Source organism: Hemiscyllium ocellatum, chromosome 31 (assembly GCF_020745735.1).
Source record: "Hemiscyllium ocellatum isolate sHemOce1 chromosome 31, sHemOce1.pat.X.cur, whole genome shotgun sequence".
NCBI classification, from domain to species: Eukaryota; Metazoa; Chordata; class Chondrichthyes; order Orectolobiformes; family Hemiscylliidae; genus Hemiscyllium; species Hemiscyllium ocellatum.
This window is the reverse complement of record NC_083431.1, coordinates 37,869,798-37,888,766: the sequence shown is the minus strand read 5'-3', so window position 1 is coordinate 37,888,766 and position 18,969 is coordinate 37,869,798.

Here is an 18,969-nt window from a genome sequence, read left to right as displayed (position 1 = left end):
AATTGTTACAATGTGCTTAGTCCCAAGAGGAGGCTGACTAGTATTTGGCTAATAATATAAAAATACCAGACATATCAAGAATCAGAAAACAACATTGCACCAACAGCAGGATAATATTCTGATTTTTGAAAAGTTATAATTGGCTAACCACTATCAATGACTAAAAAGAAATTATATACTGTGGCATTTTTGGTTTTTGAAGGAGATAGCTGAGAGGTTGTGCAGGCATTGGCGATGATATTTCAGGAATCATTGGAGTCAGGGAGGGTCCAAAAAGCCTGGAAAATGACTAATGAGACCATAAGACCATAAAATATAGGAGCAAAATTCAGCTATTCAGTACATTGAGTCTGCTCCACCATTCAATTGTGGTTGATGTTTCTCAAAACCATTCTTCTGCCTTCTCCCCACAACCCTTGATCCCCTTACAGATCAAGAACATATCTGTCTGTGTCTTAAGTACACTGAATGACTTGGCCTCCACTGCTTTCTGCAGTAACAAACTCCACAGATTAATTCCTCCTCATCTCAGTTCTGAGGATTATCCCTTCACTCTGAAGCTGTGACCTTGGGTTTTAGTATCTCCTATTAGTAGAAAAATGTTTTCCATGTTCACTTTAACTGGAGCCTTACAGTATTCTGTAAGTTTGAATCAAATCACCCTCTCATCCTTCTAAACTCAGTTGTGTACAGATCCAGAGTCCTCAACTGCTCTTCATATGACAAGCCATTTGTTTATGTGATCATTTTGTAAACCCTTCTGGATCCCCTCCAATGCCAACACATCCATTTCAGATACGAGGCCTAAAACTGCTCATAATATTCCAAATGTGATCTGACATTTGGGAAGTACATCTCTGCTGTTGTATTCAAGCCCGCTTGAAATGAATGCTAATATTGCTAATTCATCCTGCATGTCAACCTTAAGGCCTCCAAGTTCCTTTGTGCTTCAGATTTCCAAAGCCTTTCTCTATTTAGCAAATAGTCTATGTCTCTATTCTTCCTACCAAAGCCAAAATCTTGCACTTTCCCACATTGTATTCTATCTGCCACTTCTTTGCCACCCTCAGAACTTGTCCAAGTCCTTCAGTAGCCTCCCCACTTCCTCAACATTACCTACCCTCCATTTATCTTTGTGTCATCTGCAAACATAGCATCAATGCCCCACGTTCCTTTGTCCAGCTCATTAAGGTATAAAATAAATAATTGTGGTCCCAACACGGACCCTTGTGGAACTCCATGAGTTACCGGATGCCATTCCTGAAACAGACTCCTATATCTCTTTCTCTAACTTCTGCCAGTCAGCCAATCCTTTCTCCATATCATTACTTTGCCCAAACACCATGGATTCAACCTTATTTGGCAGCATCCTGTGTGGTACCTTGTCAAAGGTCTTTTGGAAATCCAAATAGATTGCATCCATTGATCCTCCTTTGTCTAAATTGTTCATTACCTTCTTAAAGAATTCTAGCATGACTCGCTCATGATGAAATTATGCTGACTCAGCCATATTTTACCATGCACTTCCAAGTATTCCAAGGGCTCAAAAACCTTACCAACAACTCAGGTCACGCCAGCCAGCCTATACTTTCATGTCTTCTGCCTTCCTCCCTTCTTAAATGGGGGTGTTACATTAGCTATTTTCCAGTCATCTGGGACCCTCCCCGACTCCACTGATTCCTAACAGATCACCACCAATGCCTCTATGATCTCCTCAGCTATCTCTTTCATAACTCTGGGGTGTAGCTCGCCAATCTTGGTGATTTATATGTTTTCAGAAATTTCTGCTGCCCCAGCACCCTCACTTGAGTGATGGCTACTGACCACCAATGAATCTACTAGCTGTAGAGTCACTTCCTTAAGCACTCTGGGATGTAGATTATCAGGCACAGTGGATTTATCTGCATTTAGTCCCATCAATTTTCCCAGCACCATTTTTCTGTTAATATTGATCTCAGTTCTTCCCTCTCACTAAATCTTGCACTCTCCAACATTTCTAATATCTGATTTGTGCCCTCTTTTGTGAAGACAGAACCAAAGTATATATTCAATAGCTCAGCCATTTCTTTGTCCCTTATTATGTATTCCCCCATTTCTGTCTGTAGGGGACCTACATTTGTCTTCACCAATCTCATTCTCTTCATGTACCTAAAGAAACTCTTATTGTCAATCTTTATGCTGTTATGAGGATATGGGTTTAATGTATCTTGAATAGAGTTAGAAACTGGAAGAAATATGTGACTGCACCAAGTGTTCTCAATAGGTGACAATATAACACTGGGTCAAAAGCTAGATTAGCTGGGTTACCTGGAAATGACAAAACAGATTTGAATTAGGCTAATCAGCTTAAATTATACCCCCTCCCCCCCAAAAAAAACAAATTCCTATCAAGTTTGAATTGAGTATATTGACAAACTTAAAACCAATGACACAATCTAATGCTTTGGGGGAATGAGACCAGGGAAAATTCAAGAGTTGGGAGGAGAACTGCCAAGCTACCAACATGTAAAGATTGCCTGAAAAATAGCTCTCTTAAAGGTACCTTTATCTATCAGTAGCCTGTAAAGCAGAATCCCAAAGAAGAAGAAGACAGGAATTCAGAGAAAGCTGAAATCTGCCTAGTTTTCAGATAAGAAGTTGGGAGCATTGTCGAAAGGGAAAGTAAAATATAGGTTAGGGGAAGGAGTTGTGAATAGCTATTATTTCATTATTCCCTGTTATACTTTGCGAAATAAGTTTGTTAATTTTTACTTTAAATACTTCTTGGCCTATTGAATTTCTACAGATTACTGCACGTGATAAATCTTTTCTGTATTGCTGCTTTAAATTAAGCAGGAGAGTTTACTCCATGTCGTAACAATGCTTTCTGCAAACTTACTGTTGTGCTGTATTTTACCCTTCTTAATCAATTACATGGTCCATCTTTGCTGAATTCTAAACTGCCCCTAATCCTCAGACCGATTATTTTTCTTGGCTAATCTGGTGTGCTTCTTCCTCTCTCTAATTTCCTTTGTAAGCCATGGATTAGCCCTCTGACTCATTTTGCTTTTTTAACACACAGGAATAAACAGTTGTTGCAGTTCCCCCATGCATTTCTTGAATGTTTGCCAATGCCTATCCACTATCATCTCTTTAAGTAACTCTCCCCAATCTATCAAGGCCAACTCATGCCTCATATCTTTATAGTTTCCTTATTAAGAGTCAACACCATAGTCTCCGAATCAACTATCTCACTTTCTATCTTGATAAAAAATTCTATTATGCTATGGTTGCTCATCCCCAAGGGATTGGGAATGATTCCCTTCTCATTATACTGTACCCAGTCTAAGATGGTCTGCACTCTCATTGTTCTGCCACATATTTCTCAAGAACCATATTCCGTGTACTCTGCAGGAATTCCTCCCCTACGGCATTGGGGGTAATTTGATTTGCCCAATCTATGCGTAGATTAAAATGACCCATGATCACCGCCATTCCCTAATCACATGCATTTCTAATTTCCTGTTTCATGCCATTTCCAACATCACCACCGCAGTTTGAGGATCTATATATTACACCTACTCATGATTTTACCCCTTGATATTTCTCAACTCTGTCCATACAGACTACACATTGTCAGAGCTGATATTCTTTCTCACTATTGTGTTAATTTCCTTTTTCACCAGCAATGCCACTCCATTACATTTCTCTTTTTGCCTGTCCTTCCTAAATACTGAATACCCTGGACATTCAGTTCATACCCCTGGTCACTCTGCAGCCATGTCTCCATAATCCCAATTACATCATACCCGTTTACATCTGCCTATGCGATTCATTTATTCACATTATTGCAAATGTTCCACGCATTAAGGCACAAAGTTTTCAAGCGTATCTTTTTAACACTGTTTGTCTTGCTCCCAATATTTTTCTCAATAGCCCTGTTTGAATTTTGTCCTTGGTTTCTCTGCCTATCACTTTGCTTAATCCCTTTTCTACCTTTCAATTTTCTCCTTGCTCCCTCCTTCTCTGACTCCTTACATAGGTTCCCATCCTCTAACATATTACTTTAAACCCATCCCATGTGACTTCACCTTTTGTAGCAGTCTGCCATGAGGAACCTTGTCAAAGGCTTTATTGAAGCTCATATAGACAACAACAACCACTTTTCCCTCATTAATCATCTTCTTTATCTCCTCAAAGATACTTGATCAAGTTAGTGAGGCATGACCTCCGCTGCACAAAACCATGCTGTCTGTCACTAATTAGTCCATTTGCTTCTAAATGCATTTGGATCTTGTCCCTGAGAATATTTTCTAATAATGTTCCTACTACAGATGGGAGGCTCACAGGTTTGCAATTTCCTAGATTATCTCTGCTACCCTTCTTAAACAATGGGACTATGTTGTGGTTCTGCTCGCCGAGCTGTAAGTTTTTGCTGCAAACGTTTCGTTCCCTGGCTAGGGAACATCATCAGTGCGGTGGGAGCCTCGTGTGAAGCGCTGCTTTGATGTTTCTTCCGGTATTTATATTGGTTTGTTCTTGCCGCTTCCGGGTGTCAGTTTCAGCTGCAGTGATTTGTATCTGGGGTCCAGGTCGATGTGTCTGTTGATGGATGTTCTTGCCGTTTCCGGGTGTCAGTTTCAGCTGTAGTGGTTTGTATATGGTGTCCAGGTCAATGTGTCTATTGATGGAGTTTGGGGATGAATGCCATGCTTCTAGGAATTCTCTGGCTGTTCTCTGTCTGGCTTGTCCTATGATAGTGGTGTTTTCCCAGTCAAATTCATGTTGCTGGTTGTCTGAGTGTATGGCTACTAGAGATAGCTGGTCGTGTCGTTTTGTGGCTAGCTGATGTTCGTGGATGCGGATTGTTAGCTGTCTTCCTGTTTGTCCTATATAGTGTTTTGTGCAGTCCTTGCATGGTATTTTGTAAACTACGTTAGTTTGGCAAGAACAAACCAATATAAATACCGGAAGAAACATCAAAGCAGCGCTTCACACGAGGCTCCCACCGCACTGATGATGTTCCCTAGCCAGGGAACAAAACGTTTGCAGCAAAAACTTACAGCTCGGCGAGCAGAACCACAACAACGGATACCCGAGCTACAAATCTTCAATCAGATTTTAAATGGGACTATATTGGCTTTTCTCCAGTCCTCTGGGACCTCACCTATGGCCAAAGAGATCACAAAGATGTCTATCAATGCTCCAGCAATTTGTTCTCTTGCCTCCCACAATATTCTACGATGGATTCCATCAAGACCTGGGAACTTATCTACCTTACTACTTTTTTAAGAACTCAATATCTCAGCATCTCTTCCATCTTAATAACAACTTGGCTTAGAAATTTGACCCTCCTTTTCCTGAGATCATCCTCCACCAATTTCTTCTCTTTGGTGAATATTGGCGCAAAGTATTCATTTAGCACCTCGCCTATCTCTTCTGGCTCCACACACAGATTCTCTTCCCAATCCTTGAGTGGGTCAACTCTTTCCCTGGCTAGGGTCAAGTTTAAAGTGATGCTGGAAAAGCATAACTGGTCAGCCAACATCTGAGGAGCAGGAAAATTGACGTTTCGGGCAAAAGTCCTTCATCAGGAATGAGGCAGGGAGCCTCCAGGGTGGAGAGATAAATGGGAGGGGGTGGTGGGGGAGAAGGTAGCTAAGAGTACAATAGGTGGATGGAGGTGGGAATGAAGGTGATAGGTCAGAGAGGAGGGTGGAGCAGATAGGTGAGAAGTAAAATTGGCAGGTAGGAAGGTCATGAGGATGATGCTGAGCTGGCAAGTTGGAACTGGGGTAAAGTAGGGGGAGGAGAAATGAGGAAACTAGTGAAGTCCACATTGATGGGCCCCTGGGGTTGAAGTGTTCCGAGGTGGAAGATGAGGTGTTCTTCCTCCACACATCGGGTGGTGAGGGAGTGGCAGTGGAGGAAGCCCAGGACCTGTATGTCCTCAGCAGAGTGGGAGGAGGAGTTGAAATGTTCGACCAAGAGGCAGTGGGGTTGATTGGTGCTGTGTCCTGGAGGTGTTCCCTAAAGATCTCTGCAAGGAGGCATCAAGTCTTTCCCTGGCTACCCTTTTGCTTTTTATATATGCATAAAGACTTGGGATTCTCCTTATTTCTGTATGCTGGTGACTTTTCATGACCTCTTTTAACCCTTCTAATTCCTTGTTTAAGTTCTTTCCTATTTCCTTATATGCTTCATCAGTACCTATCCTCTTAGACATTACATATGCTTTCTTTCACTTTTTGACCAAAGTCATAACATTCCTGGTCAGCCAAGGTTCTTACAAGAATGTGCTGCTCCTGAATTCTTATCAACTGATGTTTGAAGTTCTCCCGCATGTCCGATATGGATTTCCCCTGAAATAGCCACCTCCAATCAAAATTCTCCAGTTCCTGCCTAATATTTTTGTAGTTCACCTTCCCCCAATTTAACACCTTCACCCAATGACTGCTGTTATCCCCATCCATGAGTATCTTAAAACTCATGGTCACTACTCCCGAAATGCTCTCCCATTGAAATTTTACTCATCTAGCCAGGCTCATTTCTCAAAACCAGGTCCAGTATAAATCCTTCTATGGTTGGACTGTTTACATACTGTGTCAAGAAACCCTCCTGAATGGTCCTTACAAATTCTGCCCCATCCAAACCCTCAGTATGAAATGAGTCCCAGCTAATATTGAGAAAATTAAAATCACCCACCACAACAACCCTGTTGTTTTTGCATCTTTCCAAAATCTGTCGACATATTCATTCTCCTATCTTCCATTGGCTGATGGGAGGCCTGGAGTATACCCCCAGCATTGTGATTTCACCTTTCCTATTCCTGAGTTCTACCCATATTGCCTCATTGCACAAATCCTCTGCTGTATTCTCCTCCAGTACAGCTGTGAGATACTCCTTTACCAATAATGCAACACCCCCACCCATTTTACATCCCTTCTATCACACCTGAAACACCTAAATCCTGGGGCATTCAGCTGCCAGTCCTGTTTCTCTTTCAGCCAATAGTGTTACAGTTCTAAGTACTAACCAAAACTCTAAGTTCATCTACCCTGCATACTATATTTCTTGCATTGAAACACATGCATTTCAGACCACCTTCCCAGCTCTTTTCAGCATCATTTCACTACCTGTTCTTGTTCTTAGTGTTTGCCTTGGTTTTTACCTTTCCCTCAATTTCTACATCTACTGCCCTAATCTTCTGGTTCCCATCTCCCTGCCACACTAGTCTAAACCCTCCCCAATCATTCTACCAAGTATCCCCCACAAGGACATTAGTCCCGGTCCTGCCTAGGTATAACCAGTCCAGTTTGTTAGGTCCCACCTCCCCAGAAGCCATCCAAATGCTCCATGAATCTGAAACACTCCCCCTTACACCATCTTTTAAGCCATGTGTTCATCCTATATATCCTGCTGCTTCTACTCTGACTAGTGCATGGCACTGGTAGTAATCCGGAGATAATTACCTTTGACGTTCTACATTTCAACTTTCTTCCGAGTTCTTATACTCTTTTAGGACCTCATCCCTTTTTTTAATCTATGTCATTAGTACCACCATGTACCATGACCATTGGCTGTTCACACTCCCCCTCCAGAATGTCCTGCAACCATTCCAAAACATCCAGGACTCTAGCACCAGGAAGGCATACGCCATCCTGGACTCTCGTTTGCAACCACAGAAGTGCCTATCTATTCCCCTTACAATTGAATCTCCTGCAACTACAGCATTTCTATGCCTAATTCTCCCTCCCTCTACAACATAGACAACCGTGGTGCCATGAATTTGGCTAATGTTGTTATCCCCTGGGAGGCTATTCCCTGAACAATATCCAAAATGTTATATCTGTTTTGCAGGGTAATAGTCACAAGCGATTCCTACACTGCCTGCTTCGCTGTCCTGCTCTGCCTGGCGGCCACCAATTCCCTTCCTGCCTGTGGAGTATGAGTCTGCAGTGGGACCACCTCTCCATACATGCTATCCACAAAATTATCCCATAGCAGGATTCAATCCTGGGTCCCCTGTCATGACCTATGTCTCTGGATTAACAGTCCAGTGATAATACCACAAGTCCATCACTCATATTTCATCTTCTTCCACTGCTTGCTGTTTAGTTATCCTCTGCTGGTTTTTAAAGGTTTCCTAATAATTAACATCACATTGTATACTTTTTCTTTTGCTTTTATGCTGTTCCTGACTTCCCTTGTCAGCCATAGTTACCTCATCTTTCCCTTAGCATGTTTCTTCTTCCTTGGGATGAATTTCTATTATACCTCCCTAATTACCCCAGAACCTCTTGCCATTACTATTCCATAAGACCATACAACAGCATCTGGACCAGATGAGCCCATGGGCTGAGAAGTGGCAGATGGAGTTTAATTCAGATAAATGCAAGGTGCTGCATTTTGGGAAAGCAAATCTCAGCAGGACTTATACACTTAATGATAAGGTCCTAGGGAGTGTTGCTGAACAAAGAGACCTTGGAGTGCAGGTTGATAGCTCCTTGAAAGTGGAGTCGCAGGTAGATAGGATAGTGAAGAAGGCGTTTGGTATGCTTTCCTTTATTGGTCAGAGTATTGAGTACAGGAGTTGGGAGGTCATGTTGCAGCCGTACAGGACATTGGTTAGGCCACTGTTGAATATTGCGTGCAATTCTGGCCTCCTTCCTATCGGAAAGATGTTGTGAAACTTGAAAGGATTCAGAAAAGATTTACAAGGATGTTGCCAGGGTTGATGGATCTGAGCTACAGGGAGAGGCTGAACAGGCTGGGGCTGTTTTCTCTGGAGCGTCGGAGGCTGAGGGATGACCTTATAGAGGTTTACAAAATTATGAGGAGCATGGATAGGATAAATAGACAAAGTCTTTCTCTGGGGTCGGGGAGTCCAGAACTAAAGGGCATAGGTTTAGTGTGAGAGGGGAAAGATATAAAAGAGACCTCAGGGACAACTTTTTCACACAGAGGGTGGTACGTGTATGGAATGAGCTGCCAGAGGATGTGGTGAAGGCTGATACAATTGCAACATTTAAGAGGCATTTGGATGAGTATATGAATAGGAAGGGTTTGGAGGGATATGGGCTGAGTGCTGGCAGGTGGGACTAGATTGGGTTGGGATATCTGGTCGGCATGAATGGGTTGGACCAAAGGGTCTGTTTCCATGCTGTACATCTCTATGATTCTATGACTCTATGACAGATATATGAGGTGAGATTGGATCTGTTAGGTCTATATTCATTTGAGTTTAGGAGAACGTGGGGTGATTCCGTACAACCTGTGAATTCTCTGCTGAAAAAGCAGTTAAAGCCAAAACACTGAATGCTTTCAAGAAGGGATTAGATATAGCTCAGAAGGACAAAGGGACCAAATGTTTGGGTAGAAAGCGGGAAGAGAATACTGATTTAGATGATCCACCATAATTATACAGAAAGGTGGAACAAACTCAAAGGGCTGAATGGCATACTCCTGCTCATACTTTCTATGTTTCTATGAGATTCTTGAGTTATAAAATAGTTCTTTATTTTCTGGTGCTTTTTTTTCTACTGTCTTACCTCCTGACCAGTTTCTCCAGTACGCTTCAACTTCATTCCTAATATTATAGTCTTTATTAAAGTTTGGAACACCAGCTTCAAAGTACATTATGATTACTCTCACTTAGCAAATCCTTTACCATGATACCATGAAATAATCCCATCTCATTATATGCTTCTTACTTGATAGATTAGTTCATCTGATCTCATGTGAGACAATGGGCAGCTTTTCAATGGCACAGGCACTGTTCCATCACTATCATTTTAAGGTCAGTCCAGGTGGTGTTCCCTTGTAGAATAGTGGTTTGGTGATATGTCTGTTAATGTAAATTTACCATTAACAGTTCAAGAGGAGAGTAGGAACAGTCCATACCACAGGAAAGCATGCATAATAGTGCAAATAAAATTGTGCCTGCCAGAGTCAAACCACAGCATACTCTAGGTAGAGGAAACCTCACCAACACATTCCTGGTGCTGAGTTGACTGAAAAGGTGTACAAATAATCCAAAGTAGAACTTAAAGCACAAATGACCACTCCTGAAAGTCATCCATAAATGTACTTTAGTGGATCTTCTTTGCCTGTCCCAGTCTTTTTTTTTACATCTTTTGGTGTACATTCTGCTGCCCTAATTACAATTGCACAGTACCAGGTCTAAAGTACCCTGTTCCATAGTTGGTTCCAAAATGTATTCTACCAAACTGTCCCAAAAGAGAGTAAAGCTGTAGCCTTTGCTGAGAACAGATTATTTGGAATCAGAAAGAGAAAGGCCAGAGAAGTTAGCTAAAATAAGACAAGGGGTGAGATTGGCTCGAGAGATTCTGTCAGATGAATGTAAAAATCGAGACAGATCAGAAAAAACACTGGTGTCCTTGGGGCGCTGAATCTTGCCTGAAAGAAAAGTAACTCATTGTTGAAGGTCTGGATGAGGAAAAAGCTGAAATGGAATTCAAGATAAAAACAACTTTTTAATAAAGTGAGTAAATGCTACCAGAAAAAAAAAGTCAGGAGTATGCACGGTGCACGATAAATCCAATGATGCAATTAATAGTAATGTATGTAGCAACATTGCCCATTGTGGTGATATTTGTAATCAAAACTGAATGTGACACATGAAAGGTGGAATTTTGGCCAAAAGCACAGTGGAATTAGTCAAAGCAGGAGATTGAGAAAGGAGTTGTGTCTATGGAAGCAAGTTTTAGCAAGCACGTGATCAAACACAAGAAGGTTAACAAATAATATTGCAAGTGCATATGATAAAAAAGACAAAGCAAAAATCATGTCAAAGAATAAAACAGAATTCCTCACCACAGACGTTCCCGGAAGGGAAATGGCAGTGAATCAAAAAAAGCAAAAATCAGAATATTCCAGGCACTAGAAATTGAAATATAAACAAAAAGTACTGGAAACACTCAGCAGGTCTGGCAGCATATATGAGGAAAGCAAAGAGGTTAGGTTAATGTTTCAAATCAAGGACGCTGCATCAGAACCCAGTGAGACAGTCTTGAGTAATTGTTAATATAATCAACTCAATTTTGTTTGAAAGACACCAAAACTCAGAAGCATATTATTTGATGTTAGCTTGTTGAATTCAAATCATTTCCATGTAGCTTTTAAAAATAGAACCTAATGAACAGAAATCAGCATTCACCTTCAATTGCAGACAACAATACATACCAATTTAAAAATAAACAAGGATCTTAAAAGAAATAATTACTTAATAGGTATAAATTCATAAATTCAAAAGATATAGGAGCAGAATTAGGTCATTTGGCCCGTCTAGTCTGATCCGCCATTCACCTCCATTTTCCTGCTTTCTCTCCATTCCATTCAACCCATTACCAATTAAAAATCTGTCTAACTCTTCATAGAATCATGGAATACCTGCAGTGTGGAAACATGCTATTTGGACCAGCAAGTCCATACCAACCCTCCGAAGAGTATCCCATCTAGATCCATTCCCTTACCCTATTACTACTGTACATTTCCTCTGACTAATGCACCAGTCTGCACATCCCTGAACACTATGGGCAATTTAGCATGGGCAATTCACCTAACTTGCATATCTTTTGATTGTGGAAGGAAACTGGAGTACCTGGAGGAAGCCCACACAGATAGTTGTCTGAGGCTGGAATAGTACTTGGATCTCTGGCACTGTGAGGCAGCAGTGCTAACCATTGAGACCTCATGCCATTCCTCCTTAAATTTACTCACTCTCCGAGCATCCATTGCACTTTGGGGTAGCACATTTTATAGATTCACGACCCTTTTGGAGAAGAAGTTTCTCCTCAACTCTGTTTTAAATTTACTACCCCTTATCTTAAGTCTATGACCTCTCATCCTAGGCTGCCCCACAAGAGGAAGCATCTGCTCCACATCTATTTTATCCACACCTTTTATCATCGTAACTACCTCAATTTGATCTCCTGTCATTCTTCTGAATTCCAGAGAATATAGGCTTAAATTGTTCAATCTCCTTCATATGACTAGTCCCTCATCTCTGGGATTAATGTAGTGAAACTCTTCTGAATTGCTCCAATGCCACATCCTTCCTCAAATAAGGAGACCAAAACTGTGCAAGTACTGCAGGTGCGGTCTCACCAATACTTTGTATAGTTGCAACAAGACATTGTTATCTTTATATTCTGTTCCTTTAGCTATAAAAGCCAACATTCCATTTTCTTTCTTTATTACTTGCTATACTTACACACTAGTTTTCTGTGACTCATGAATGAGCACCCTGAAGTCACTCCCCGTTAAGATAATAGGCTGCCTTCCCACTTTCTTGACCCAAATGCATGACCTTCCACTTATCCATGTTAAACTTCATCTTTCACATTTTGGCCTACTCTCCTCACCTATCTATATCCATTTGTAATTTGCCATCCCCTATTTTTGTGTCATCTGTGAATTTGGCCCTAGAGCTTTTTATCCCTGTATCCAAGTCTTCAATGTAGATTATAAAGAGCTGGGGTCCAAGGATTGAACCCTGTGGTATCCTACTAGTTACATCTTGCCATCCAGAAAAAAAAGCATCCTGACTCTTTGTCTTCTGTCCATCAGCCAGTCATCTGTGCAGGCTAATAAATTACCCCTAATCACATATGATCCAACGTTGTGAATTAAGCTTTTGTGTGGCACCTTATGAAACACCTTCCAGAAGTCCAAATAAAGTACATCTACAGCATCCACGTTATCCACTTTGCTTGTTACATCTTCAAAGAACTCTAGCAAATTAGTCAAGCATGATTTGCCCTTCAAAAAACCATGCTGACTCTGATGGATAGCAATTTTACTTTCCAAATGTCCTGATATTTAGAGTAAAAGGAAGACCTTTTAGAATGGAGATAAGGAGAAACTTCTTCAGCCAGAGAGTGGTGATCTATGGAATTCATTGCCACAGAGGCTGTGGAGGCCAGGTCATTGAGTATCTTTAAGACTGAGATAGATAGGTTCTTGAGTATCAAGGGGATCAAGGGTTTCAGGGAGAAAATGGGAGAATGGGGTTGAGAAACCTATTTACCATGATTGAATGGCAGACCAGATTCGATGGGCTTAATGGCATAGTTTCTGCTCCTATGTCTTATGATGTTATGGTTTTACATTTCTTCCTTGATAATTGATTCTAACACTTTCCTATTGACAGATGTTAAACTAACTGCTCTATAATTTCCCATGGTTTGCCTCCCTCCCCTTTTGAATAAGGGCATTATATTTGCCATTTTCCAATCCACTGGAGCCTTTCCTATGTCCAGGGAATTTTGGAATATTGTAACCAATGGATCAACTAGCTCTGCTGCCACTTGCTATAATACCCTAGGATGTAGGCCATCAGACCCAGGTGACTTGTCTGTCCTCAATCCTAATAGTTTGCTTAGTACCTTTTCCCTATCGATGTTGATTGTTCGAAGTTCAACCTTATCTATTGCCTCTGACTTGCCCATTCCAACAGGAGTGGTACTATTGTCCTCCACCATGAAAACTGAGGCAAAGTATTGATTCAGCATCTCTGCCACTAATAGTGTTCCCCACTATTGTCTCAAAGTATTGATGAGTATTTCTGAAAAAGAAACGTGCTATCAAAGATTTCATCTTGCAATCATCAGGACAGATACAGCAATGCAAACCTCAAAAGTAACAATAGTTTACACTGCATGAAAGCAGGGCATTGATTGATGAAAAAATTGACATGGGACTGCACTAGGGAACAGCTTTTCCCCATGCTTTTGTTTAATTGCAAAGGGCATGTTCTTCTGTTTCTATCACTTCCAACAGGTTCAAAAGAATCACAGTGTGAAACTGACTGAAAATATGTTATTGTCTGTGAGATAGAGAATGGCAAGTAAACATGATACCTGGTACTTTATGACTGTGTGATGCATGAACTTTTTGTTGTTTATAGCTGACCTCATATTTTTGCATACTAACTAAGAGAAGTCAAAGAGAAAGTGATTCTGGCATTGAGGTCATTAAAAGGATCAAAAGGAAACAGGAACTCCCTAAGGGTTTCTTTAGCCCTCTCGCCACCTCTATGATAAAAGCAAAATCTATCTGGAAGGAAATTTCAGTGCATGCTGTGTGTACAACAAAGGCATATCACTAAAATGAAGATCAAGCGGGAGAAGAATTTTGGCTCTAAAAGTTATGTGTAGAAATCTAACTCTGATAAATTGAACTCTTGCCAGCTTCAGTCATGGTTAGAGGTTATTTCATTCTCTCAAAGAGATTACTTTGTGATCACTACAGGAACCCATCTCCTCTTTCATTTGCCCTGAGAAATAGTCACTTTCCAGAGAACAAATTTATTCCAATATAAATACAAATTGCTTGGTGTTGAAGTGACTGCCAGGGATAAACATGAATTGATTAATTGTTACTCTGTTAGTGATCTGAAATCATGTGATGTAACAAATAGCTATTCGGAAACAGGATGTAACAATATCCACCACAAAGGAGGAAACCTATAACATTAGCTCTGTGGGACGTGGAATGTCCTCATTGCAGATGATATACATCTGACATAAACATGGTAAGTCATATTTCTGTCATTTGAATTATATCAAGCTTCTGATGCTGCAAACATAGAATTTATCAAATGAAACTAAGACTCAAGTTTTATGAAATGTGTCTATCAGATTTATGGTAGATCAGATATCTAGCACAAATGTAATGTAGCAAATTTCTCTCATGGTTAAAGGTGTGATAAAGTTTGAGATTTGAGCACTTTGTTATATTGACCTCTTCGCTACCCTCTCTAATATGGTATTGAATGATAGCTGCCAGCTGTGAATGCTCATGGAAAATTTTTCTCAGTACAACATCCAACATAAAAATGATGAGAAATTAAGGGTTGAGGAACGTTGTAAGTTATTTTTAGAAATCCTAAAATTAAAGTGACAGAGGGGAGGGGATGGGTTTGATTGTGGGAGAACTGCTATATCTCCAACCGCTCCAACTCAATCCAACAGATGACCTTGTGAAAATCAATCTCTCTCTGTTCAGAAGCCGTGTCCTGAGAGGACGTCAGTCACTATGGATAACCATGTTAATCTTGTTCTAGTAGTGTGCATTATTGTCATCAAGCCTGGCAGCATCTGTGGAAAGAAAGCAAAGTAATTGTTTCAGATCCAGTACTGGTTCTTCAGTACCTTTTCTGTTCTGAGGAAGGATTGGAAATGTTAACTTTGCTTTCTCTCCACAGATACTGCCAGACTTGCTCAGTTTTCCAAGAAATTTGTGTTTTTTTTTGGGATACCAGCATTTGCAGTTTCCAGGTTTTTTTGCATCATTTTTTTGCATAATTTTCATTGTTGATTCATTCATCCAATTTGTTAAACCATTTAAAAACCTTTATCTGCCCAATCCTGCAGCCTCTGCATTATTTTTCCGATTGCTCAACTTTCACTTTATTTGTCAAAATCAGTGCAGTATAGTATTCCAGGATTCTCAGGTCAATTATCATAACTAAGTATGCACTTTTTTTTAATGAAATACATCTTTGACATTCCAATTTTTCATTTTATTTCTTGGTTGCATTTTCCATTTGATGTCAACAGCTTTGCAGAATAACAAAACTTATCCATATCTTTCACCTTTACATCTTTCACCCTGACCTTGCTTTCTGGAATGATTTTATTTTTGGACATGACAATTCATCGTCAGTGACTTCAATAAGAATGGAGTCATGAGCTAATGGCCTAACTATCTAAGAAGACCTTTAATATCCCTAAAAATATATTTGCTTTTCAAATTGAATAAATCTGAGGACCTACCTTTTTGCTTTGAAATAGGATTAATAAATGATCTCTTAGTGAAGTCATACTTAGGTAACAGCAAGCATAAAATGATTGACATTTACATTCTTAAGGGAGAGAAGAGTGAGTCCAAGTCTAATATTTTAAACTTTAAAACATTTTAATAGACCAATTATGAGGTCATAAAGGTAGCTAATTATGTTAAGGGATAGTTACATAAAAATGCAATGGCATACATTGAAGTGGAAATTTCAGAATACACAGAAGATATATATTCTAATGAGAAAGAAAAATTACCAAGGATAGAACAGCTATCAGTGTTTAACTAATAATGTTAATGATAATATCTAAACTTAAAGAAAATCAATTTAATTATGCAAAAATGGGTGGCAGATCAGGAGACTGGACAGAGTTTTAAGAAAAGCAAAGAATGACTAAAAATAATGTGGAAGTAAAATGGGCTAAAATGGAAAGCTAACGAGAGATATAAAAAAAAGTAAGAGTTCCTATGGATATTTACTGAAAAAATGTTGGCCCTATAGAAAATAAAATGGGGATGGACAATGAAAAGTAAAGATATAGCAGGTGAATTGAACAGACATTTTCTACATTTTAGAGGATACAAGTGGTACTCGGAAATAGCTGCAAATCAGAACTGGAAGAGAAGGAAGAACTCAGGAAAAATTACAATCACAGGCAAGTGATATTGAGCAAATCATTGAGACTATGAACTGATTGACCCAGGTCCTAAGATGTAGCGAGTGGTGTGCCACAAAGAGCAATGTTGGGACCTCAACTTGTTGAATTTATTTAAATGACTTGAACAAAAGAGATCAAAGGTGTGCTTTCTAAATTTGCTGATGACTCAAAGATAGATAGGAAATTAAGACGTAAAGAGGATATATGGAAGCTAAAAAAGTTGTATAGGTTGGACATGGAGGAGACAAATTTCAAATTACACAAGACTTTATTCAGAGATGGCAGCCATTCCTTAATGACCAACTCCATGACTGCATAAGCAGACCCAACTGTGATAAATATCTGGTGACTGCCATCACACTTTCCACTGCAGTAGAGGTGTAAGTATTTCAATGTCTCAGTGCCATAGAACAGGCTTAATCACAATGCTCAAAGGAATTCATGTAGGTCTTCGTGGCAGATTATTTCTCTACACCAGTGGGTTTTCAGGAGATTTGAAGTGATGTCCATTGTATAGAATTCACTCAATCATGCACAAATCTGCTGCAGGTTTCAGAATGATAGCATTCATGTCAGTGAGACACTGTCTTTTCCATATCCCATCAGCCAGCCAGCCCAGACTACTGCTACCTATGCCAAGGTTATGCCTTTGAGCCCCAGCACACTCAAGAATGGCCTGAAATGCCATCTGCAGTCTCAGAATATCCTAAGAAATAGGAGCGAAAGTAGCCAGTCAGCCCACTGAGAATGCTCACCTTGAGTAAGTGTGTGTGGTTTTAATGATGGCATATGAGAAATTTGTGGATATTTCCCACTCTCACATAGAAGGACTTGGAAACATAAAAATTGAGGGGAGCAGTGATATTGAATTTAGTCTTTCCTAATCATGCTGTGAGACTCTAGCATTTGTTGAATGAAGTGGCACAGTTTAGTGCTTGATTCTATGTTAAACCTTAGTCACCTCAGAGACAGTTTGTGGGTAACATGGTGGTAGGTGAAGTGCTTATAAAAAATACTCCAATAGGAATCCATTCCTAGCTCTTCTCCTCCTTACTTAGTTTTCTTTCGCAGCATCCTGAACTTGATTTCCTGGTCATATTACTGATGCAATCACTGTTTCCATTCCTAGTCGTGTATTGCTCCTTTCATCCTCTGCACGCACTGCCCCAATAATCATATAGATCTTTATAGCTCTTGTGCCAACAAAGTGCCAACTCAAGTAAACATATGTCCCTTAACCCAGCATCATTTGCCTTTCCCTCTCCAAGCCAACCCACCCAGCAAATTGTACAAGCATGTTGACATAAAATAAAGTTATTTGTCTATTGATGACATTACTATTAAAAATAACTGTGATTGATATAAAAACAATACAATGAAATTCCTTCAACTCATCTTATATGACAATAAACAATTAAGTGTGTAATATCTCATAAAAATAAGCACTTCTATTCTGTAACCAGTTGAAACCGACTGTCAAAATACTCACATAACAGGCTGAGAAACTAGATCTGTTGGAGTAATTTTGTTTATGGATCTTGGTAAAGAGGGAGAAGTCAGCTATTCAGGATTGGGGCAACAGGTTGGTGGTAGTGGAGTGAAATCTCCAGAAGTTAAGAGGTTAGTGACAGTTCTGAACATAAAGGCTTGATGTTCAGCAATTGGGTCATGATCCATGGTTCAGTCAAAGAGGAAATGATATAGAGTTGGCATTGACTGTCTGCTGGGTAGTTGTCAATGAACTGGAAAACAACATTGCCACCTCTGTTAGGTTTGATGACAATGTTACGGTTAGACAGCAAAGAACAGTGTGCAGCAAGTTCAAAGAGAGACATGTTAGAGTAAAAGGGGAGGAGCAGAGAAAATGAGACAGCCAGAATCACACCAGCAATTCTAAATAAAATATCTGGAGATGGTAAAAGGCCATAATGAGGGTTCCAAGTGGAGAGAGAATATTGGAGTCTTGATGAATGGGGAAACTCGCTTGATCACATCAGTAGGCAAAAATACAGAGGTGTCAGAAGTATAGCTCAGCACTATGCCAAAATTAAGATTGTTGTTCTTATTTCAGATTTCTAGCATCCATGGTATTTTACTTTTGTAATACCCTTAATTAGGGTATTGCTCTCACAGCTGAAGACAGCTGTGATCTAACTTGGACTTTGTATAGCTATAGTGTATTCTTAACATTTTGAATTGTTCTATTGATCTGTGTACATGGGCCTCTAAATCTAATTGGACATCCATTACTTCAAGATTTTCATGAGATCTTTCCTTTTTAGCTCCAAAGTTGAAGACATCATGCGTGCCTATATGAAAACCATTTGTCACAGTTTTGACAATTCACTTAATTTATGATTCTCTCTTTGTAATACTATACTTCCATCTACATGGCTTTGTGTCAATGGAAAATTTTGACAATTGTTTTTCAATCCCATTGTCTAAACCACCAATAAATATGAATAATTGAGAACCCAACATAGATTCTTGTGGATCACTGCCAATTAAT